The sequence below is a fragment of the Cebus imitator genome, unplaced genomic scaffold (genome assembly GCF_001604975.1).
Source record: "Cebus imitator isolate Cc_AM_T3 unplaced genomic scaffold, Cebus_imitator-1.0 Scaffold279, whole genome shotgun sequence".
In the NCBI taxonomy this organism is placed as follows: domain Eukaryota; kingdom Metazoa; phylum Chordata; class Mammalia; order Primates; family Cebidae; genus Cebus; species Cebus imitator.
In genome coordinates, this window is record NW_016107594.1 from 5,211,720 (window position 1) to 5,235,134 (window position 23,415).

General features: G+C 46.1%; 1 long non-coding RNA gene across 1 annotated transcript in view; it reads left to right on the forward strand.

Annotated features, from left to right (window-relative positions):
* LOC119467311 overlaps positions 1 to 19,129 on the forward strand; it is a 27,272-nt gene extending 8,143 nt beyond the window's left edge. The window contains exons 2-3 of the long non-coding RNA XR_005195849.1: positions 12,721 to 13,921; positions 15,772 to 19,129. This is a non-coding gene — a long non-coding RNA (uncharacterized LOC119467311). The remainder of the gene's footprint in view (positions 1 to 12,720; positions 13,922 to 15,771) is intronic.
* Positions 19,130 to 23,415: the final 4,286 nt, after the last annotated feature.

Consider the following 23,415-nt stretch of genomic DNA (forward strand, 5'->3'; position numbering starts at 1 on the left):
CCACTTCTTATTAGCACTACCTTTACTATTTCAGTTAGAACTGCCACTCGACATACTCAGGGACCCTTCACACTGGCTTATTTTTCCACCTTTTAGCATGCTGTGTCTTCTACTTATTTATTGTGTCTGTCTCTATCCATAGGACCTAAGCTGTACCAGGCGGAAGTTTTTGTCTCTTTTGTTCACTGCTGCATCTAAGGTCCAGGGACATAGTGGACACTAAACAAATACTTGGTGAATAAATGAATGAATGGACAAATTACGGAACACATTTCTCATAGGAACAGTCTTCTCTATGCATGCTATTGTTCAAGGCCAAAAGAGTGTGTTCATTACACAGTGTAACTGAAAGAATACACAAATAAGGTTGGTAAATGGAGATATTTGCAGATTCTGATGCTGTTTTACTTGCTGAAGTTTGGCATTCTCCTTGCTTGTTTAATACAGCCGTAGAACATTAAGATACTGATTTGCTACTATTGTCTGTACTTTGTATGAAGCTTTTCCTATATTAAGTAGTGATTCAAGGCAGGGAAGATGAGAGAAATATGGTTATGAACAATAAGAGGTTGCAGAAAATAAAAAGATAAGGGAAAGAAAAAGGCGGAAAAGGAAGCCTCACCTTGTACATTTATAAAACAGATGGGTCAACTCAAAGGGAGCAAATAAAATAGGTCACTTGTTAGTGATTAAATACACTTTGACAAACTTCTGGGAAGTGTATGTAATGTGATTTCTATGAATGAGGAGGCCAAGAACCAAACTATAGAGGATAAAAATGCCTCTTTCAAATTATAGCCTAGAAAGTAGACAGATTTCTTAGTTGTACTCCTACATTAATTCGTATACTATTACGTTATTAATCACTATCATTTTGCTGAAACAATATAGTAGGTGGCATATACGATATTCTTAATAAATATTTATTGCACCAATAAATGGATAAAGATAGAAAAAAACCCAGAAAGTTCAGACAAACACAAGGAAGATATATTTACAAACCACTCATCATTCCACCACTCAGAAATATCCACTGCTCTTTTTAAGTGAAGCCCTGTTTTTAAGCCTCAGATGGTGTTGAGGGAAACCGTCGTCAGTGGAGCGGAAGCTGTCATTTGCACAACTCCAGCCACAGCACGTGTGCTGGCACTGTCCTCCTGTATTTCAGGATCCTCTGCACGGTGCTTCTCCACCTCTGGCACCAGGCTGCTTGCACTAGAGTCACCTGCAGTATCATACTGTTTATTTCAAATATGGATGCCCCGGCCCCATTGTGCCTGCACAGATTTTCTGGGTGCAGTCTGGGCATAAACAAGCAGCCTGTTGCCCTGATGTACAGCACTGCCTTTACCCTGGGTCTAGACATGGCTCGCAAGTCTGCCAGGCTGTGCACCCAGGCTCGCCTGCAGAGCTTGCTAAAGCTCTCGAACGTACCTCCACCAGATGTTGTTCATTTTAATGGTGGTAAAACCTGCACCCTCCATTATCAAACATCTTTCCATCTGATCCTGGGCAGACAGGTTTGGAACCCTGCTACACATCAATGGGTTCCTACCTGGCTTTTAAATCCTCAAAGTCTTTGTTCCAATTACTGGGCTTTCGGTTAGCATGTAAAGCAAATGAAAGCGTTATTGCTGTATTCAAATTGGAGAATCTGGGCAGATCCATGCTCCCCAAATCTCCACACTAGTCCTGAGGGGCTCTGGGTAAAAGGTGGTCTTGATGGTGCCTCACGTGTCTTGGCTGAACTGCAGTCTCTCTGAAGAAAGCACCAAACCACATTTCATTCATTTGACCTCCCACAGGGGACGTAACAGAGGCCCCGAGTGTGGTCATTGTGCCATAAACATTTGTGGAATGAATACAGCACAGGAGGAGCAGAGCGTGACACACACAGACGTTCACCACCTGGGCCACGTCTGGAGGTTGGTGAATGTCCCAGTGTGTCATGCTCTGCTCCTCCTGTGCTGAATGGCCAGGTGCTATGTGGCTCAGGTGGGTGCCAATAAGAAGGACAAATGAAATGCTCCGCCTCTACTGTATAAACTCTGTGTGCCTGGAAAACATTGCTTGACATCTTATTAAGAGTGTTGGATTCCAAGAGCAAATGAGCACTTTCTGCGGTTGCTATAAATAACAAAACGACCACAATTTCTGAGGCAAAACTAAACTTTTATGATTTCTGTATGCTTGACCCAATGTCAGTTTCTCAGAGCACTTATGAGGGGTACAGGGAAGTGATGAAAGTATTTTAGACAGCATTTCAGTTGAGAAATAGGGGTAGGAAGGGTCCTTGGTAGAGCTGTGTCCAGATTCCCCATGGTCCCGCAGGCTCTTGGTCCTCTTTGTTGTTTCCTGTGGCCTTGACATTCCTCTGCCCTTCTCCCAAGACCAGGGGAGGGAGACATGAGTGAAGCTGCAAGTAGTTACACCGACCCCATGGGGCGCAGACGTGGTCAGTACAGGTACTCTCTTCACTGTGACCATCAGGTAGCAATTTAGGAATTCTTGACCCTAGTGTGAGGTCCACTTCAATAACAATACCAAACTGTCACAAACACAGAAGCTACTGCTTTAAGAGAAGCATTGGTAAACTTGCCGAACTAAAGTGAGCTTATTAAGTCATCAGCCTCTGAGAAAGAATGAACCAGAGAGGGGCATGTGCACGTGAGCGGCTGAACTTCCCCAGCTTCATGGTACATCACAGGGGCCTCTGAAGGGAGAGGTCAGAAACAGAACAAAGTCTCCATTTCTTTGGAATGGCATGAAAGGATTCCAGTTAGAAAGGAATACCACGTTGAAGGTCAAATATGATACAAAGCACTGGATGTATTACTAATTAATTAGCATGTTAAAGGGTGAGTCAGCTTCGGGAGCAGGAGTGATTGCTAACCCCATAATAATAATCTCTGACTCTAATTGGAGAGCTACCCTTTGGAAGCAGACCTTAGAGAGGCAATTTGCAGAAAACATCAAAAGAGAGATTTAATCATATGTATTTCTATTTGAAAATGTTAGCCTGTCTCCATGTCAACATACAATCATTAATCTACCAGGTGAAAGATAGGGAACTCAGCCTGCCCACTAATTCTTTTCAAAATGTATTTTTTTTCTGATTGCTTGTTTTCTAACCATGACACTTACTGTATATGTGGCAGTTACCTTCCTGCTGCTAAAGCATTAATTGTTTAAATGTCCTGAGTTGATAACATGGAAAATCAGACGTCTAGGAGCTTCTCAACACAAATGATGGAGACAGATGGAAAATAGAGCCCAGATTTTTAGCCTTGAAAGGAAGCTCAGTGCCAGGCGCAGGGCAGAGAGGGCCTGCTTTGGTGTGACCTGAGCAGGCTCCCCAAGTCCCCAGAGTCACAGGCCCCTCCATGCCCAAGTTCTCTGTCCCTGCCGCATCTCATCTACCCATACTCGGGGCAGTGAGCAGGGCAGGGGAGGGAAAGACAGTGAGGTGGACAGGCAGGTGGACAGAAACAGGCCCAGCCGGGGCAGAGTCCTCCCGTCTGATCCCTGCTAGGCCCAGCCCTCGTGAGAATACTAGGAACCCCCTACCAGAGGTGAAGTCTGGGGCAAACCCATGTGTCACTCTGCCCGAATGCCCACCCCACTCACCTACTCTATGGAGTACTCATCCCAAAGCCAGGTTCTGTCCAGTGGTGGGTGCAGATAGGCACCACGGCTGGGGGGCCGCAGGGAAGGAGGAATGGAGAGGTGGGAGGTGAGAATGCACCTGAGTCCATGAGCTGTTTTCATGGCCATGATTAAGGTTTCAGTCTGTGGCGAGGTGGATAGGTGCAAGAGGGCGCCTCTACCCACCAGTGACTCAGGAAAGCTGAGAAGAGGAGGATGGAGCAGAAGAGGAGGATGAGAGTGTTGGAAGGTGTTCAGGAGAGCAAGCCCAAGTTGATGTCCGCAGCTTGCTCCCTCATCCCACCTCCTGCCAGGCCTGCGGATGTGGCTGTTTCAGCAGAGCTGCCTCCTTCCCCAGAGGAATGACGCCAGCCAGGAAGGGCACAGGGCTACGCAGAGACAGCAGGAAAAATCAAACGCTTAGGCAGGAAAAGGATGTTACGTAGAGGGAAAGCATATACTGCCTGTAAAAATCAGGAACACGAAAATGCTACCAATTATTACTGCTCTTATTCAACAACACATTGAAATCACAAGTCATTGCAATAAAATTAAAAATTACAAAAAATGAATATAAGAATAAAAAAGTAAAGCAAAAGTATGATTTTCTTGCAGATGCTATGATTCTGTACATATAAAATTCAAGAAAATCTATGAGTAAATTACATCAATACAAGAGTTCAGCAAGATTGCAATGAACAAGAGCCGTAAAGTGAGTTCTTAGCATTTATTTATGCCACCAGTAACCAAATGGGGAACATAACCCTAAAGGTGTGCCATTCATGGCTACGGTAAAATTCATGAAAGTCATGATTGCAGCAAAACCCAAAAATACATGTAAGACCTTCCTGGAGAGAGCTACAAACATGTTATTGAAAGACTCAAAGGAAGAATTCGATGAGGAGAAGCACCAGTATGTTGGATAGGAAGATTTGACTTTGGATAGCAGTAAATTCTCCAGCATCTTGGCATTCAGTCAACATTCCATCAACATGCATCAAAATATATGGGAACTTTAACACACTGATTTTAAAGCACACATGGAAGAATATGCAAGAATAAATACTTTCAGAAATGCTCATGGATGATGTGGTGTAGGACCTGGAATTGGCTTTAAAGCACTCTGGGGAAGAGGAGAGGCCGGTAGGGGAGCAGAGGCAACAAAATTGGGCCTGATTTGGTGATTTTTTGATGCTGAGAACAGACACATAGGAGCTTACTCTCCCATCCTGTCGACTTTTGTTTGTTAACATTTTAAAAAATAACATTTAAAAGGTTTGAGGAGAAAAAACAGTTAAAACTTTTTTTTTTTTTGAGAAAAAGCCAAATTGGAAGAGAAAGCAAATATATACAAAGGTATGGTAATGAGAACAGTGTGGCATTAACAGACCAGCAGAAAAGTACAAAGCTCAGAGTCAGACTCCTGTGTGGGAGTTTGTGACTCCATGGAAGTAGCTTCCCAAGTTGGGGAACAAGGCACCCAGCACACAGCCCAGGGGCTGGGATTCCATCTAGGGAAAGCCCTCTTAAACAGGGTTCCTGCCCTCATTCTACCCTCAAAAGGACACTTTAGATAAATAGAAGCCTAGGTGTGAATAGCCAAAAACTAGTAGAATGAAATAGATGGCATGGGTTGTGATAATTAACACTGTGAGAAGAGGGAGGATTAGAGTACCAATGCAGGGCGGTGCCCTTCATGTCAGTAACATGCTGCAAAGACGGGGTATGTCAGGGATAAACGCAAATATATAGATATGCGAAATTTTAAAAACAGTAATATAAAAATACAAACCAAACACAGGAGAGGCTGTAGCTGTGTTGTTTTTAAGGATCCCTCTACCTCACTGGAGCCCTTTCCAAAGGACGAGAAACAAACATGACAAAATATTTTGTTAATTCTGATTGTAGGAATATGTGTTTTATAAAATTATTTGTACTTTTTCTGTCTTCAAAATGTTTCAAAACTGAAAAGGGCAAAGAAGGAAAATTTCATCCAAAGATACAACAAAATCGCTCAAAAATAGGAGCCTAGTTAAGCCCTCCTAGGGAAAAGAACTGAAGGGTGTAAGAGCTCGAGGGGAGATTGTGGAGTGAGGAAAGAACGAGCTATGATGGCTCGGGAAATAAATGCAAGGGAAAAAAGCCCCCAGGTGTAAGCCGACAGAGAAGCCCTAAGAAGCAGAATAAAATGACTGGAAACAGCCTTTGACACGTGGACCAGATCTGAGGGGGTCACACAGGATGACATTAGAAATGGTAGTATGGCCGGGCACGGTGGCTCAAGCCTGTAATCCCAGCACTTTGGGAGGCCGAGGCGGGTGGATCACGAGGTCAAGAGATCAAGACCATCCTGGTCAACATGGTGAAACCCCATCTCTACTAAAAATACAAAAAATTAGCTGGGCATGGTGGCACGTGCCTGTAATCCCAGCTACTCAGGAGGCTGAGGCAGGAGAATTGCCTGAACCCAGGAGGCGGAGGTTGCGGTGAGCCGAGATAGCGCCATTGCACTCCAGCCTGGGTAACAAGAGCGAAACTCCGTCTCAAAAAAAAAAAAAAAAGAAAAAAGAAATGGTAGTATGACCGCAGTGACCTCAGGGAAGATGGTAGCTGTGGAGATGACAGAAAATAGCATGTGTGTGATTGGTGACCTTAAAGAACATGACTGAAGAAATAAAAGAGAAAATCAAAGATTCGAGTGCACAAAGCATCTTAAAAAAAAAAAAAATGAAACATTCGTACCTGTTGATCTTCTGTTTCAAGAAAAAAAATGATAAAGATCCATATTGTAAAATACCTTGACTTGTAACCAGAACTCAAGGATAAAGGCATCTTTTGAACTTAAAGTTTCAACTTCATAACATTTACATTCTCTTAATTCATAATGCCCACATTGGTTCAGTCTTAGTTTCTCTGTTGAGGTGAATTTTAACTTTGCCACCCTTGTTCTTGGCTCATTTCTTTGGTTGATTTTTGTTGTTGTTTGGATGGATTTTCCTTGGGCTTTTGATTGTTTGAGAAAGATTGTCAGTTGCCTTTTTACTTAAAGGAAAACTTGGCTGGCTAGAAGAGGACCACACCCTCTTCCCTTGGGACTTCACAGAAGTGTGTCTCAGGCTCTAGGGAGGCTGAATCTGAGGCCAGCCTGGCTCTCCTCCACGCCCCCGTGCTTATTCTTTCTCAAAGGACGTTGATATGTTTGGTTTTCTGCTAAGTTCCATTTTTAGTGTTTTGTTTAAGAGCAAGAATCTGTGTTTATGTTCAGGCATGCTCTGTATATCTGGATCTTCCAGTGTCTTCAAACTTAACTGCCTGGAAGGGCCTCAATGTGGACGCTCCCCTCACCAGAGCAGACGCAGCAGAAAAGCTTCCTTCCCGGTTTCCTGTATTTTCTAAACACAGCTTTTTCTCCCAGCCTCCTAAGTTGTTGTTTTGTCCTTTTAATTTACTTCGGGTGACTTTTCCTTTTCTTTTTTTTTTAGTTCATCTTTGTTCAAGAAGTATGGTAATAAAACCAAACAGATTTTTTTCCTAGGAGTTACAGCTGAACATGTTCTTTCTTCCTCTTCTTTTTTGACTGCTAATATAGAAAAATGTGGTCAGGCGCAGTTGCTCACTCCTACAATCCCAGAACTTTGGGAGGTCTAGGTGGGAGGATTGCTTGAACCCAGGGGTTTGAGACCAGCCTAAGCAACATGATGAGACCTTGTCTCTACGAAATTTAAAAAATAGCCAGGTGTGATGGTGCATGCTTGTGGTCCCAGTTACTCAGGAGGCTGAGGTGGGAGAATTGCTTGAGCCTGGGAGGTCAAGGTTGCAGTGAGCCCTGATCACCAGTGCACTCTGGCCTGGGCGACAGAGTAAGATCCTCTCTGTACATAAATAAATAGGAAGAATAAGAAATAAATAATTAGTAGACATATGTGTTTGACTTCCTCTTTCTGACCTCTGCACACTGTACTCTGCGTGTACAGTGTCCTCAGGCCAGAGGCTGGGCGGTGACCAAACCTGGGTGCAAAAAAAGGAGTAAGACCTGCGCTTACACACAAAAATGAAGGGTCTGAGGCCCCTGGAACCTGAGCAGAGGCTCAAGGCCAGGTCTGAAGTGAGGGCTGCAGCCTAGACATGGTGGGAGAGCGCCTTCTTTGAGGCTAGCACCAGGGAGGCAGCCTGGGGGCCAGAGAGTAGTCTACCCCTAGAGGCAGCTCAGGCGGATTCACAACAAGGCAGATTCTGCTTCTGAGCAGCTTCACTCTGCTCTGCACACAGTCCTATGGGTCACACCCGGCATCTCGATGCCGGGATACCCCACAGCTGCTCCACCTCATCTTTCATTAAGGATGGGCTTGGTCCTGGACCGGCCGCCTCACTGACGGCTCCAGTGCTGCTCAGCGTCCAAAGAGAGGCAGACTCAATGCAGCCTTGTTGGAACTCCACATCCGCTCTGTGTGGAGAGATCAAACATTTGATTTATTTTAGAAACTTTATATTTGTCATATTAAAGTATAATGTATGCTACATTTTACATGTGTCCATGCATGTGTGTCACATAAGGCATGTGCCATAGATAGCCAGGTGTTACATGTGCAGATCATATACAGGTGTCAACACATGTGTGTCATATGCAGGCATGTGTTGTGTACAAGTGTGTCACACAATGCATGTGCCATAGGTATGTTGGTGTTATATGTGTATATCATATGTAGCTGTCACACATGTGTCACGTGTGTCATACACAGGTTGTGTACATGCGTGTCACATGCATGCGTGTCCTGCATGTGTCATCAATGTGCGTGTGTCAGGTATCTGTGTGGGACCATTCCTTTGTCTTCTCATTGCTGGGCTGTTCTCCAAGGACCTTTCTCGCACCTCTTTTCTCTCCTCGACGCCACATCCTGGGGTTGATCAGATCTTGCAGCATGACCTCAAGGAGGCTTTTTGACCTTTGTGTCCAGAGTTCCATTGTCCTCGTGGGTGACAAGACTGGGCTTGTGTTTTCTCAACTATAGCCTGTCTTCTATACAGTATTAGAGCAATGCTCTCCTTATTCTCTTTCAAGGGTCTGGTGTTTTTTCCATTAGTCAGTGTGAATCCCCCCATATGGTGGGGTGTGGTGTCTGCCGGGAAACTTGTCCTGTGGCATAGCTCATAGGGAGGCCATTGGCTGCAGGTAACCACAGACTAAGAGCAAGCATCGCTTTTCTTTTGTATATGCAGGATTGTGCTTCATTGCTTTAGAAAACATCCTCTGTAAATAAACTCTGTGAGGCTGGGATTCAAATGGCAGAAGCAGCTGGCAGCTGAACCCACCTATTGGACTATCATCTGCTTAAACACACAAGAAGGATCTCGTGAAGTCTAAAGTAAACACAACGGCTTATTTGAGCCTTATATACCAGAGACTTAAACAAATTCGTTTAATCCTCTTAAATGGTGCACCTCCCCCCACGGAAACAGAACCTGCCAGTTAGTTGAACATCCTGACAAAACCTCCCAGGGCTGCACTATAGGGGAGAAAGGTATTTATTTAAAAATATCTTTCAACGGGAAGTCAGCTGTGTGTCTGCACATCTCCTCGGGAGTAACAAATGAAGACAGCACACTCTTAACAGGAGCATGATGCCAGCAAGAGCCCCAGGAACTCTGCAGACGATGACAGGAAAAGCTGGAAGTAAGGAAACCCACTGGTCCCTTAGTACAGTCACAACGGCCTGTTTCCCCCAGTTCCTGAGTACCCTTCATCTTAGTTGTGAAAGATCAGTCTCAGCTGGCAAGCGCTGGTGCTGGGATTCGAGCCCAGGTGGTCAGAACCCTGCTACCAGGTGTGTATTCCATGGAATCTCACAGGTGTCTGTTACATGGAATCTCACACGTGTCCATTCTGTGGAAGGTTCCCAGGACCAGTGGGTCTCATGCATGATCAAAGTGAAAATCAGCTGGGCACGGTGGCATGTGCCTGCCGTCCTAGGGGAGTTGGGAGGACTGTGTCAGCTCAAGAGTTCCAGACCAGCCTGGACAACATGGACCGTATCGCAAAGAAAATTTTTTTAATTAAAATTTTTTTGAAAAATTGAAAGTTAGTTCAAACACTAAGAGAAGAGAGGGTGTGAGGATGCGATAGTTGCGTTATTAAATCCAACTACCTGCTTTCCATCTGAGAAGGGCCCGCCTCCCCCATGTGTCCCTTGCGGGCACCATAATGTTCTGTCCCTGTGATGGTCAGCTCGCCATGGACCTGCTCTCACCGTATGACATGCACAGACGTGTATGTGCCAAAGCTGATCAAACCAATTAAAGTCCATTTTGTGATTGACTCTCGCTTGCTGTGTGCAAGAATGGCGCCTTCCAGATGAGAGCTGCTCCTGGAGCCCAGGCCCTGGCACGAGAAGATGTGTGGTGACTGTGGTCATCAGCGAGCAATGTGGGCAACAGATACGGCCATGCTTTGCTCAGCCACTGAGATGCTGGGATTCAAGTTACCATGGCCAACCGAATTAGTGCAGGCAATCTGTGCTTTATATGCCATCTTTGGATGGATCTAGGTTCAGTTTTGCAAAGGAAAACAGGTGATTTCCTTGGAACTTGGTGACTTTCTGGTCATAAAGTCCCAGTCCCATGTGTGGCCCCAGCATCAATGGTCTGGTTGCTGATGAAGATCAGACTCCGAGTCTAAATTTTCTGGAGACCTGTGCTTCCCAAGGGAGGCCCTGGGGTGACCCTTGGATAGATTCTGTGCAGTAGCAGCAGCTGGAAGACCACACAGATCCCACGGGCTTCCTGTCAGAAGAGCACCAACTTGGTTGTCAGGCACCCTGGACGTGCCCTCCTGCCCCGCCTTCACCATGGCCTCTGTGACTGCTGGGGAAAGTAGCTTCCTGTCATCACTCATGACTGGGCAGCCACATTGGGCTCGGGAGAATGTTACTTCAATTTAAGGTGTTGGTAATATTAAGATAAGAAAATTATCTTTATTATGAAAAATTGGTAAATATGGAACATATGTAATAGCATATGGAAGCTTTGAAACTTACTGATGAAATAAACCCCTGTGGAGAGGCCGTTTCTCTGAAACTATGGAAAACAATCCAAGCTGCTGCGGCTCGTTCCTGGCCCTGCGTTCCTGCTTCCCTGGGAGATGTGGCCACTCTCCAGCATTAAAAAAAGTATTCCATCATTTAGAAACTAGTTTCGATACCTGTACAATACATTTTAGCATTTCTGAAATCTATTACATTCTTACTGTGTTCTCTGTGGCCTGCTTTGTTCTTCTTTACCTTTCTAAGGTTCTACGATGTTACTGCATTTGGTTCAACCAGTGCTGATAGGGACATGCCTGCCCTTGTCTTTCAGTGAACATTCACAAGAGATTTTCCAGGATGAATATCTAGGAACCAGAATTCCTGAGTCATAATGTATGTGCAAGCCTGGACGTTTATGCTTTCCTCCATATTCACTGGCAGATTCATGTAGTTGATAAACGCAGCTGCCCACGGGCCTGCTGTGTCCCCCTGACCTTCCATATGCACCAGTGGGTGGTGTGAGCTCAAAGCTCGCTGTCCTCTCTGTGTCTCTCTCTCTGCCTCACTATCTCTCTGTTCCTGTCTCTGCCTCTCCCTCTCTCTCTGTTCTTGTCTCTGTCACTATGTCCTTATCTCTGTCTGTCTCTGTCTCTCCCTCTCTCTGTCCCTGTCTGTCTCTGTCTCTTTGTCCTTGCCTCTGCCTCCCTGTGTCTCTGTTCCTATCTCTGTCCCTGTCTGTCTGTCCGTCTGTCTGTCTCTCTCTCTCTCTCTGTCCCTGTCTCTGTTCCTGTCCCTGTCTCTGTCTCTACCTCCCTGGGTCTCTCTCCCTCCCCACTGCAGGTTCCTCAGGGAGCAGGGCCAGGGCCTCCCACAAGGCCTGCAGGGGAGAGAGTGGTGAGCGGCTGCCACTTAGAAGAGGAAAGAACAGCGTTTCACCTTGGGCATCGAGAGGTGTTTGTGGCTCCATCGGTCTCTTTTTCATTGTCTGAAGCCGCCTGCCTCCTCCTCCTCCCACTACGTTTTGAGAAAGTAGAGGGATGAAGGGCAGCCCAGTGAGGACTCATGAAGAAGGGACTGTGATAGTGTCTAGAGCTTAGGCAGGTGACTGTGTTCTCCACATCTGGGAAACTGAGGCAGAAGAGCAAGAGCTGGGACAGAGGGAGGAGGAAGTACAACAGGCAAATCTGAAATCTGAGGTGGAGACAGCTCTCGATGAGCGTGTGTTGCTCATGGAGTGAGAAATGATGAGGCCATAGGAACCAACGTCGGGAATGGCTGTGTTCCCCTCTTCCAATGTCAGGAATGCCTGTGTTCTGGTCTCCCGACATTGGAAATGACTGTGTTCCTGTCTTTGGATGTCAGGAATGGCTGTGTTCCAATCTCCCGGTTTCAGAATGCCTGTGTTCCTGTCTCCTGGGAGCTCGAGTGCCGGGTCTGGGGTCTGGTGCAAAGCAGTGGTTCTGTTATCAGAGCAGCGGGAAAGCTGTGGGGGAGGGGAGGCCCTGCAGAGACTCAGGGCCGAGGGAGGGGCGTTCCCCACTGGCCTCTCAGCAGGGCAGGTACAAGTCTAGAGACTTTTGAGTTCGTTTCTCTGGTTGCAACAAGCTGGAAGGTAATGGAAGAAGACATCCTTTTCCCAGGCAAGAGTCACACCTGAGAGACTTTCAGGGAAGTGGCAGCCTGGGTGACAGCAGGGCCCACGTTTCAGGAATCCTTTGGGACTAGAGAAACAGAGCAAAGCCCTGCTTTGCGAAGTGCACAATCATGGCCGAATTTAAACTGGTCAAAACGCTGTTCTTGGGGTTCAGGGAAGCCTCCTGTCAGCCCTGTTGCTTGGCCATGGGGGTCTCTCACTGGAGTGAGGAAACTCGTCCTTCTCTATGGGGAAGGTTTGGAGACAGGCCCACCCGATTGTGCAGGATTTACAGATGCGGAAGTGCTGGGGCTTCTGCGGCAGCTATGGTTGCGTGGAAGCTCTCCAAAGAACCAAACGTGTTTTCTTAGCTATGAAACTATAGCCTTTGGTGTTCTCTAATGATTTTTTTTTTTCTAACAGGAACCTCAGAATTGAAGTTTATGCTCCTGTCAGAAAATCCACTGAGCCCAGGCGCCTGAGGGGCCCTTCCTTGCACCCACATCCCCACTCAGCATTGATTGTTCCTTGGGTCGTATTATGTCTGAGTCCTTGGCTGTTAAGTTGTTAGTCTAACATTCTAGAATACAGAAATACAAGAGAAAACGGGGCCTTGAATCTGAGAACTGGGCTTGGGATTAAGAAGTCAGGGCTGGATTTCAGCACATGGAATGACTTAGTGGCCTCCAGGCAGAAGCCGCTGCTGACCAGGAGAGTCTGGTGAGGTCCCAGGTGGATGATTTGCTCCAAATTGTTGAGCATCAGATGCAATTAATTTCCTGATTACATGACCTTGTGAACACAACACCAGCAGTGTCCTGGAAAGTTACTTCAAGGGAACATTTGGGCCCTAATATTTCGTTCATGAATGTTGTTGGTAGAGTGACATCATGTCCATAGACTTGAGGAAACACGCAGGGGTTTGCACTGCCACCATGGAAAATTTCACCAAAAATCGATATTGATGCTTGGCACAGGAGAGAAGAGCGTGAGTCCCGTCGGGACAAGTTACACCATGGGACAAGCAGCTTGAAAAATCTCAGTGATTTGAAAGAAAAATCATTATTTTTTGCTCTTGTCACGTGTACATAAAATTTGACCTGGGGGCTCTGCTCTGTGGTGTCCCCCAGGACCCAGGTGGGGGGCTCGGACACTGTGGACACACAAGACTCTTGCAGGCTCAGAAACTTCCACCTGGAGCTGATGTGCTGGTGGTTTCTGTTTACATTCCATGCACTGGAGGAAGTCGCATGGCAGATGCTAGAGGACCAGCATGGGAGAGCCGTTCTAGCAACCAGGACACCTGCCGCAGCACCCCACCTTCTCCAGGAAACAAGGACACCTGCACACGCCCACTCGAGAGTTGGTGACCGGCCTCGGCTCTGGGGTTCTTGCAACGCATGCTCCTGGTGGGGTTCTCCTTCCTGTCCTTCTGAGCTACGTGTGGATCACGCTCCCCATATGTGGAACCTAGGAACTGCCCACCAGTGGGGCCAGGAAGCCTATCTTTCAGAGAACTGGGAAGATCACCTTCTACTTTACCCCTGTCTGGGAAACTGTAAACATGGGTTCCACGGTCTTGGACAATGAGACGATTCCCAGTCTTTGCCTGTCGCTCCTCTAGGTATGTCACTGTTACTAGCTTCTGGAAACACTGAGAGGAAGGGCATTGCTTTGGCGGGACATGTGGGGAGGGGAGATCCCAGAGGCAAGGAGGAGGCTTTCCTCTTCCCACACTGGGAACTCAGTTTCTCACCCCAGGGTCCTGGTTGTGTCAGGCATCCCAGGAGAATGCGCAGGAAGCTGTCGTGTCCACCTGCTGTGTGCAGGGACCAGTTGCAGAGTGCATTGTGCATCATTTAGACTGCAGGCTCAAGTGAAAACCCAGCAGTGCCACCTCCATCTCCTCCTTTGGAAAGTGTGGGAAATGCTGCTTTTCATCAATCCCAAGTCACTGTGTATTGTGGTCTAAACAGCAGTGTTTTCTTTTTCTCAGTGGCATGTAACATACTGCTGTGTTTTTCAGCAGATGCCGTCTTAGACGCAGTGAAGTCCAGCGATGGCTGTTTCAGAGGCTGTTAGGATGGTGAAGTGAGACAATGTGAATGGGGTGTTTTGTGAGCCTCCGTGCTGCAAAAATGCTAGCCATTATTTTATAGCAAGAATTGCTTGAAGTGTTTCTTTGTCTCAAATTTATGAAAAGATTAGAAAATAGTTCTAAAAATTAAAAACAGTTCTGGGCAGAGTAGCTTACATGATGGCAGTGAAAATGTGCAGATTCATGGGTCCTACCGCGTGCGCCTGGCATGGAGAGAACAAGGTGTGGAGGCCAATAATGCCAAGAATGCCCTGTGAGCCACCCTGGGTGCGGCCTCCATGGCCGGCAGGCAGTGAAACCGTGGTTCCCTCTCCTGCTGCTGACATTCACGCTTCCTGTGCCCACGTGCTAGAAGCTCACTCTTCATGTCCCCTCTCAGTTACATGTCTGTGGGGCTGGGACAGCGAAGGAAGTCGGTGCAGCTGGTTGGATCTTCCCAGGGATGTTCTGTGTGTAAGGCTCAGGGGGCAAGGATGGCCGGGAGAGTCAGGAGTCAGACTCTCAGAGAAGCTGGGGGTGACAGAGCCTCTCCATGGCTGAGTCCCTATTTTCAAGCTGTGGATGCCGACCCTCCAGAGCTTCATTGGCTGTCTCCTTGCTGCTATGATCTGGAGTCAGCCATGCGTTCCACCTTGCCCAGTAGATTTTATTAAGTGCTGGATATGAAACAAGCCAATTGCCTGTTTCACTTACTGACATCCCGAGATTTGATGCCTTTGTGGGAATTTCCTCCCCAAACCTGAAGGAATTGAACATCAGGAATGTCTGGAACCCTGGAAAGAACCAGGTTTCTGGAGGAAAATCACTGGTTTTAAGGAAGCAGCATCCTGGACCCTTGAAGCCTAGGGGAGGCCAGCAGCACAGCTAGCAGGCGGGTGTGGCTGGAGGACGGCAGCGGTGTCTGTGAAATTCTGTCTGTGATGCGTTGTTCCCTCCTGGCTCTGGGAACCAGCTGGACACTTGTATTCTTCCCTTTTCCTTTCTGTTCTCCTTAAAGTCATCCCCACTTGAGCCAGCCCTCCAGTCCAGACGAAATTCCAGTCCACCCTTGGTCCACTGTGGTTGGGCCTGCACCCTAGCTATGAGCACACGCAGACATTGTGGCAGCAGAAGCTTCCTCGGGGCTCAGACTCAGGCTGATGCTGCATGTCAGGACCTGCCGCGGTCTCGGCCAGGCTTCCTGGGACTTGGTGGTTGTGGGCTGATTGTAAAGCTTGGAATGACTCTCAGAAACTGGGCGTCATTCTCTGTGGTTTTCCAAGTTTGGTCTCTGATGATACTCCAGGTCTTAGGAGACATGCTGAGTATTTATTATGCTCACATTCAAGTAACGTTAACCCTCAAGGTTGATCTGGCTCCCTGACTTTTTTTCTCAGGAGATGATGTGCTGCTGGAACACTTTTCCAGTACGATTCTTTCCTGCTCTGTGAAGAGGTGTGCGGCACGCAGATCCCTCGGCCAGCTCCCATCTTGTGGACGTGCTGTCGTCACTGGGACTGTGACTCAGTCTCCAAGGAGTGCCTTGGCGTGGCCTGCTTTAGGTTGTAAAGACCCAGTTTTATCCACTTTCTGTGAAGAAGCCAACAGGGCATGGAGTGTGTTCCAAGGTTTCAGCGGCTGCGATGGCTGGTGCTCTGTGGGCATGACAGCGGAAAGGCACCTCCCTCTGTGGGCCCTGAGATCTGTGCTGGACTCAGCTCTGTGGCCGTGTCCATGGGGGCAGCCACAGACCATGCGTGGCAGGTGCACAGCGCTGTTCCATGAGAATTTTATACACAAAAGCGGACCGGCTGGACTCTGGATCATAATCTGCCGGCCCCTGGGTAAGAGATTTTAAATATTTACTTGACTCTTTTCAACAGAAGGGAGCGAATAATGGAAAAGACCTGATTCAGCGTGTATCAGGAAGGACCGGTGTAAATCCAACTCGTTTAACTGAATTTACAATATTTGGTGTATTATGCTTTTAGGGGTTAAAATGGGTCACACAAGCACAGCATGCCCTTGACTGGCCTGGCGGGGCACCTCAGTGTTTCGACTTGTGGTTCCCGTGCTCACTGGGGCTGGAGGCCCCTGTCAGTAGTAAAGTGCATCTGGGGTTCTGGGTTCTTCTCCTGGCTTTGTTATATTTGTATGAACTTGTGCACGGTTAGAGGTTTGGGCTAAATTTGGCTCACAGGCTGCAAAAGTTCTGTGACCCCTTTTTCCCCCCAGTTGATTAATGTTATAAAGATTAGAATATTATTACATAAAAGCTGGATTTTTGGTTCCTTTCACATTGGAATAGCTGCCAGCATTGGGCCTGTGTTGATTTCTCTAGGGCAATGTTGGCTGTGGTAGAAATGACAGCCCCCCACTAGGGTGTGTGTGCTGGGCCCACAGGCCCCGCCCTCTGGACTTGGTCACCTCGGCTCTCAGGTTACCCAGCTCTTTGGTTTCTAATGTTGCGTTTCTGGACTGCACGACATACAAGTCTCTCACCACAACAAGACTCAATGATTCTGTGTGTTAGAAAAAAATAGCCAGTGAGGCAAGTGTATACTCGTGTTGATGAATTCATAGGATTAACTCTGTAAGTTGGTGGCAGTTTGTATCCTTCTTCCAGGTACTCTCCACTTCTCCTGGCTAGAAAGGTTCTGCCACCTGTCCTGAGGTCAGGCCCAGACAATGGAATGGGAATGGAAGTGACTCTGCCCCTTATTGGCAGAAACTGTAAAAGCCACACAAGGTTCCCTCACCCTCCCCCTCTGCCACGAGCCTGGCAATGCTCAGCATGGGAAAATTGTTTCACCTGAGCCTGAGGATGCAGGTGCTACCCCCAGCCTGCAGTGGATGAGAAGCATGGCAAGTGGCTCAGCTGAGTGTTTTCAAGCCATGGAGGTGTTTGGAGGTTGTTTGCTACCATGCTTTGCCCCTGCAAACACAGCCATGGAGAAGGCCATCGGCAGAGCCTGACCTGCTCGTCTTACCTGTTCAATTACTTTTTGAGGAAATGTGGCCGTGAAATGAGTAAAACATGATTCCTACCTTTAGGGACCTCAAAGCAGTGGATTAAAGGAAGTCACAGATTAGACAAGCACACAAAGTTCCTAAGAGCAAACTTTGTTAAGGTTGGCAAGTCCCTCTTATCCGCTGTTTTGCCTTCTGAGGTTTCAGTTACTTTCAGTCAATGATAATCCAAAAACATTAAGCGAATAATTCCAGAAATAAACAGTTCATAAGTTTTAACTCGTGTTCCATTCTGAGTAGTGTGATGAAGTCTCAGGCCGCCCATTCAGTCCCACCTGCGGCGTGGCTCCTCCCTCTGTCCAGCAGATCCACCTGTCTCTACTGCCTGCCTGTCCGCCACCTAGTGGCCATCTCAGTCACAAGGTCGTCATGATACCTTGATGATACCATGCTGTGTTTTCAAGGAACCCTCATTTTACTTAATAATGGCCCCAAAGTGCCAGAGTAGTCATGCTGGCAATTCAGAAATGTCAAAGAGAACCTGCAAAGTGCTTCCTTTAAGTGAACAGGTGAAAGGTCTTGACTAACCCAGGAAAGGAGAAAATCATATGCCAAGTTTCCTAATGTCTATGGCGAGAATCAATCTTCTATTCATGAACTTGTGAGGAAGGAAAAAGAAATGCATCCAAGTTTTGTTGCCACACCTCAGAGTGCAATAGTTACAGCCACAGTGCAGTTTTGTTGCCACACCTCAGAGTGCAATAGTTACAGCCACAGTGCATGGTGGTTGGTTCAGATGGAAAGGCCATTAAATTTTGGGGGTGGAGGGGAGGACAGGAACAGAAGCATGTTCTGATTGATGGCAATTGGGTCCCTTACCATCTGTGGTTTCAGGCGTCGGCTGGGGGTCTTGAAATGTTTGCCTCCAGAATATAGGGTACAGGGGGGATAAAGGGAGACTACTAGCTCTCTCAGTATCCAGAATAAACAATAGATTTTTGAAACATTCCTGAGAAAATACTGGGAGTTGCATATTGGCCAGGTGTATTCTTTAAAGTTGTTGCTTCTAAAGGGTGGGGATGACTCAATTTCAGAAAAGCAAACCTTTGCTGAAAGACAACATTATTTCTGTTGGCAGAAGTCGGCTTGAGCAATCTAAATTTTCCACGGCGTATGCATATATAGGAATAAAAGTCATGGCTGTTTGTAATTTGTATGAGATTTAAAAGCAAGTGCAAAAATCTGACTTAAAGATGAGAAAGATGAGGTAGGAAAAAACAGCTGCTTCTCTGGAAAGAAACAGGAATGTTGTCCCTCAGGAATGAATGCCTAACCTTGCGTAGTTGAATCTCCCCTAACTTTGCTGCAGACAACATGGATGTGAGCTGGCTCCAAGCTTTCTAAAGTGAAAGTAATTCAGTTCCCACTCAGGGTTCAATTGCAGCAACTCTCTCAGCCTAGTGTCTAGTTAGTAGCCTTGTAACGCAAACCCCAACTGTGCTGGGGAATGGGAAGGGTGTGATGATAAAAGATGAATAAACCAGTGTTCAGCTCAGCTGGGAGGGTCTCCCAGAGCCTCAGTGGAAGAGTCTTACTGCCTTTCCAGGTAACTCTGTCTCTTCCAGAACATCCCCAAGGACTGGTCTCTAGACTTTGGGTTGACTTCAAGGAGAACAGCCAAGGCCTACATGAGGCCAACAAACATATGAAAAAATGCTCATCATCACTGGTCATCAGAGAAATGCAAATCAAAACTACATTGAGATACCATCTCACGCCAGTTAGAATGGCAATCATTGAAAAATCTGGAGACAACAGGTGCTGGAGAGGATGTGGAGAAATAGGAACACTTTTACACTGTTGGTGGGAGTGTAAATTAGTTCAACCATTGTGGAAGACAGTGTGGCGATTCCTCAAGGACCTAGAAATAGAAATTCCATTTGACCCAGCAATCCCATGACTGGGTATATATCCAAAGGATTATAAATCGTCCTACTATAAGGACACGTGCACACGAATGTTCACTGCAGCACTGTTTACAATAGCAAAGACCTGGAACCAACTCAAATGCCCATCGACGATAGACTGGATAGGGAAAATGTGGCACATATACACCATGGAATATTATGCATCCATCAAAAACGATGAGTTTGGGTCCTTTGTAGGGACATGGGTGAACCTGGAAACCATCATTCTCAGCAAACTGACAGAAGAGCAGAAGATCAAACACCGCATGTTCTCACCCATAGGCGGGTGTTGAACAATGAGAACACATGGACACAGGGAGGGGAGCACTACACACTGGGGTCAGTTGGGGGAAATAGGGGAGGGACGGTGGGGGGTGGGGAGCTGGGGAGAGATAGCAAGGGGGGAAATGCCAGATGTAGGTGATGGGGAGGAAGGCAGCAAATCACACTGCCACGTGTGTACCTATGCAACAATTTTGCACGTTCTTCACATGTACCCCAAAACCTAAAATGCAATAAAATAAATAAATGGGGGAAAAAAAAAGAAATCCAGGTAGAAAACACAGAAAATGCTTGAGTACTTTCCAGATGGTCACATTTTCCAGCAAGAACATTTTCGGATGCTATATTTATTAATGTGGTGAGAGTTTTAAAGCAAAAATAGTAGTCCTAAATATTTTGCAAACTTGTTGGAGACATGCAACATGAGGATTCAAGTATAATGAACCTTGGGTTGAGAAGATGAGACAGTTGAATTGAGTAGTCAACAAACACCCAACAGATGTGTAATGACAGAGACAGACCTGTGCTCCTCTTGCACTGAGAGCTCATGCTTCTCAAACAACGGCGCAGCAATTGGGCATTAAGTACCTCCTCTGTACCAGGCACCATCCTAGACACAGAGGAAGCAAATATGATGAAAACCTGGATCTGTTCTTTAGGAGTCAGGGTCCAGGGTTAGGAAACAGGCACATTGGCAAAAGCATTAATGACCCAATACAGCAACATGCGTGTGCTGAATTGCTGTGATCAACAGAGGATGATGCCCTAATTCTCCTTGATGTGACAGTCACTTGTAATGCCACTGCTCACCTATTGACATATGCAAATCTCTATTATGTTTGGGGGAATTATTCCCTTATGAATCTCGCGTGTCTAAGGGAGAACTCAGAAACTGTTTTCCAAGGTTTTCTTGGCAACTCCGGCCCAGGTATGCCCTGGCTTGTTCCATTTGGGTATAGCGCTTCTAGACTTGATTCTGAGCAAAGGGAAGAAAGAGGGCAGTGCCGTGGAGAGAGATCTGAACCCAGAGATCAGAGGCCTCCTTGGAAGAGTGCTCTGTGTTTCAGTGAGAGCGTGCACCTGTGCCCAGTGTGGAAGTAGCCGTATCTTCAGGGATATGATTTAGGTTTTATTCTTGGCTGAGTATCCTTTGAGCCTGGTTCTGTATGCCTTTCCAGAGATAAATTCCCCATAAGGTAATGTACAGAAAAATGGATGAGGGATAAAAGACTACAAATTGGGTTCAGTATATATTGCTCAGGTGATGGGTGCACCAAAATCTCATAAACCACCACTGAAGAACTTACTCATGTCACCAAATACCACCTGTTTCCCACAAAACCTATGGAAATAAAAATTTTTTATAAAAGAACTTCACTTTCAGATGGCTTACAATTTTATGTATTGTGCTGGTCAAACATAGAGCGACTTGACGTGTGCATTGTAATCAACATCTCCCCTTCCACTGTTACTGAATGGCCTCCCTCCTTTTCGGTGTTGACAGGCAGAGTGGCCTTTTCCTGAGAGGGATACTTGTTTGTGGATTTGTAGGTTCAGGCTGCTTTCTGATGCTTCCAACGCCTTCTAAAAGTTGCCTCAAGGAATAGACTTTGAGTCATCTGGCAGAAGCAAACAATGCCAAGATCTACTTGGAAAGTTGTTGCCATAAGAGAATTGGCTAATCTGCAGACAGACCCATGTAGCCTCCATGCCTCTAGCTGTGAACAAATCCCACCTCACCGTTGTGAAATATGAAGTGATTCAGCTGCTTTCAGTGCATTCCACTGCTTAATTACATTGTTGTTCTTGCAGTTGGAAACCATATGGATACCCTTATTTCAGTTAGTTAATGAGATTGGAGGTCAGCTCTTCTCCCTAGTCCCCACCCCTGGCCAACCACCCACACCACACAGCAATTGAGGTGCAGGCCTTGTATAATGTGGTGTATTAAAAGCACGATATTTAATGGTACTCAGTCTCAAACAGGTTGGCAAGGCATTTGGCAGCAACTGTGAATAATTTGCAGAAGGTTTCTCCTGGAGCACTCACTTTTATTAATTTGCCAACTTCCCTGATTTAAACAGTGACTCATTTTTCATGTAAATTTCTTCTTAGGACATAATTGTTCTGACATTGAATACTCTGTATGGGAGGTGATCTGGACTTGAAAATAGCGTTTTTCTCAAAAAGTCAATCTCTGTTTCACCAAAAGTATAAAAGCTACTAAAAGTAGATTTATTCAAACAAATAGAAAGTAAATGAGATGGTATTCCCTGCTGTGAAGCATCACAGCCTGTGCTCATTGGAAACAGGGAGAGAAAGCTGGGCCTTAGGTTTTTGAGTAGAACAGTTTCTAGTTCTTTATTTTCAGGGCTATAAATACATTAACTTCAGGTTTGACTGACTGATCTTGGTTGGTTGCTGGAGAAAGGCTCTGAAAAGTATCATCTGTGTCTCAGCTTGGTGGCTTACGCCTCTCTTCCTGGCATTGTGTGTGTGTGTGTGTGTGTGTGTGTGTGTCTGTGTATACACACATATATACATATATAAATACATAAATTAGTTGGGTGTGGTGCCCTGTGCCTGTGGTCCCAACTACTTGGGAGGCTGAGGTGGGGAGACAGCTTGAGCCCAGGGAGGTCAAGGCTGCAGTAAGCTATGATCTGTGCCACTGCACTCCATCCGGGACTGCAGAGTGAGACCCTGTCTCGAAAAAAAAAAAAAAAAATCACCTGCTTAGCTTCATAGGTACAAATAGAAACCTGTGGAAATATCTCGGTTACCTCCCAATAACATGTATTTACTTTCAGCAGGAGAATGAACGTATTTTACCTACTATTAAAACACTCTGAACATAAGTCTAACCTGGTTCACTAATTAAAATATTCAACAGCATAGCAGCCAAAAAACTAGTCAAATAAGACATCGAGAGCGTGGTATTGACAAAATCTACCAAGGAAGTGATATTGAGAATTCTAATTCCATTTTTTTTTGGGAAAAAAAAAAAAAGAATTCTCTCTTTTGTGGCATGGATTCCAGAACAATGTAGAACAGTATTTTCCAAACCCGGTAACTGTGAAAGTTGTCAGAATAAAAATGGAATCACTTTTATTAAAAGCAAAAATGAAAACAAAAGAAAATCCCTGGCAACTGTAGCAGGGAAAGCCATGAAAAGAGTATCCTGAAGCTTGTACACCCAATAACAAAAACTGTCACAGGAGACTGCAAAACCCACACTTGGACACAGGATGTCACAACCTTACACACAAAAAAAACACTTCCTGAAGGACATCTGCCCAGCAACTGCCTGTCCAGCCTTGGACTGACGTCACCCTTGTTATTGACCCTAGGATCAATAGCCAAGGATAATTCTTTCAAAACAATTACATAATCCTCATTGTTTTCTCTAAGAACCTTCTTTTTGTTTGCCTCCCTGAATACTCACATAGTTACTAAGGCACACATATTCTCATTATAATCCCCTATTCCCCAGTAAATGTCTTTTTTTTTTTTTTAGAGAGAGCCTCTCTCTGTTTGATGTTTAGGTGGGCACAATGCAGCATAATCACCTGAGCAGCTTATTAAACAGCAGCTCCCTGCTCTGCCTGGACTAGTGGAGCCGCTGGTGGGGAGAGATGGCGGTGGGGATGGCCTGGGTGGTACAGTGAGGTCTGGTGGTAGAAGCCCTTTTGTGTCTGTGTTTCAAGACTTTCTCAGATTGCGATTTTGCATCTGACCCCACCCCAGTAGAGGACCTGTGTCTGGTCACTGGTCACTGTTTAGATAGTCTCTCAATGAGAAATTTTTATAGGTTGAACTTTA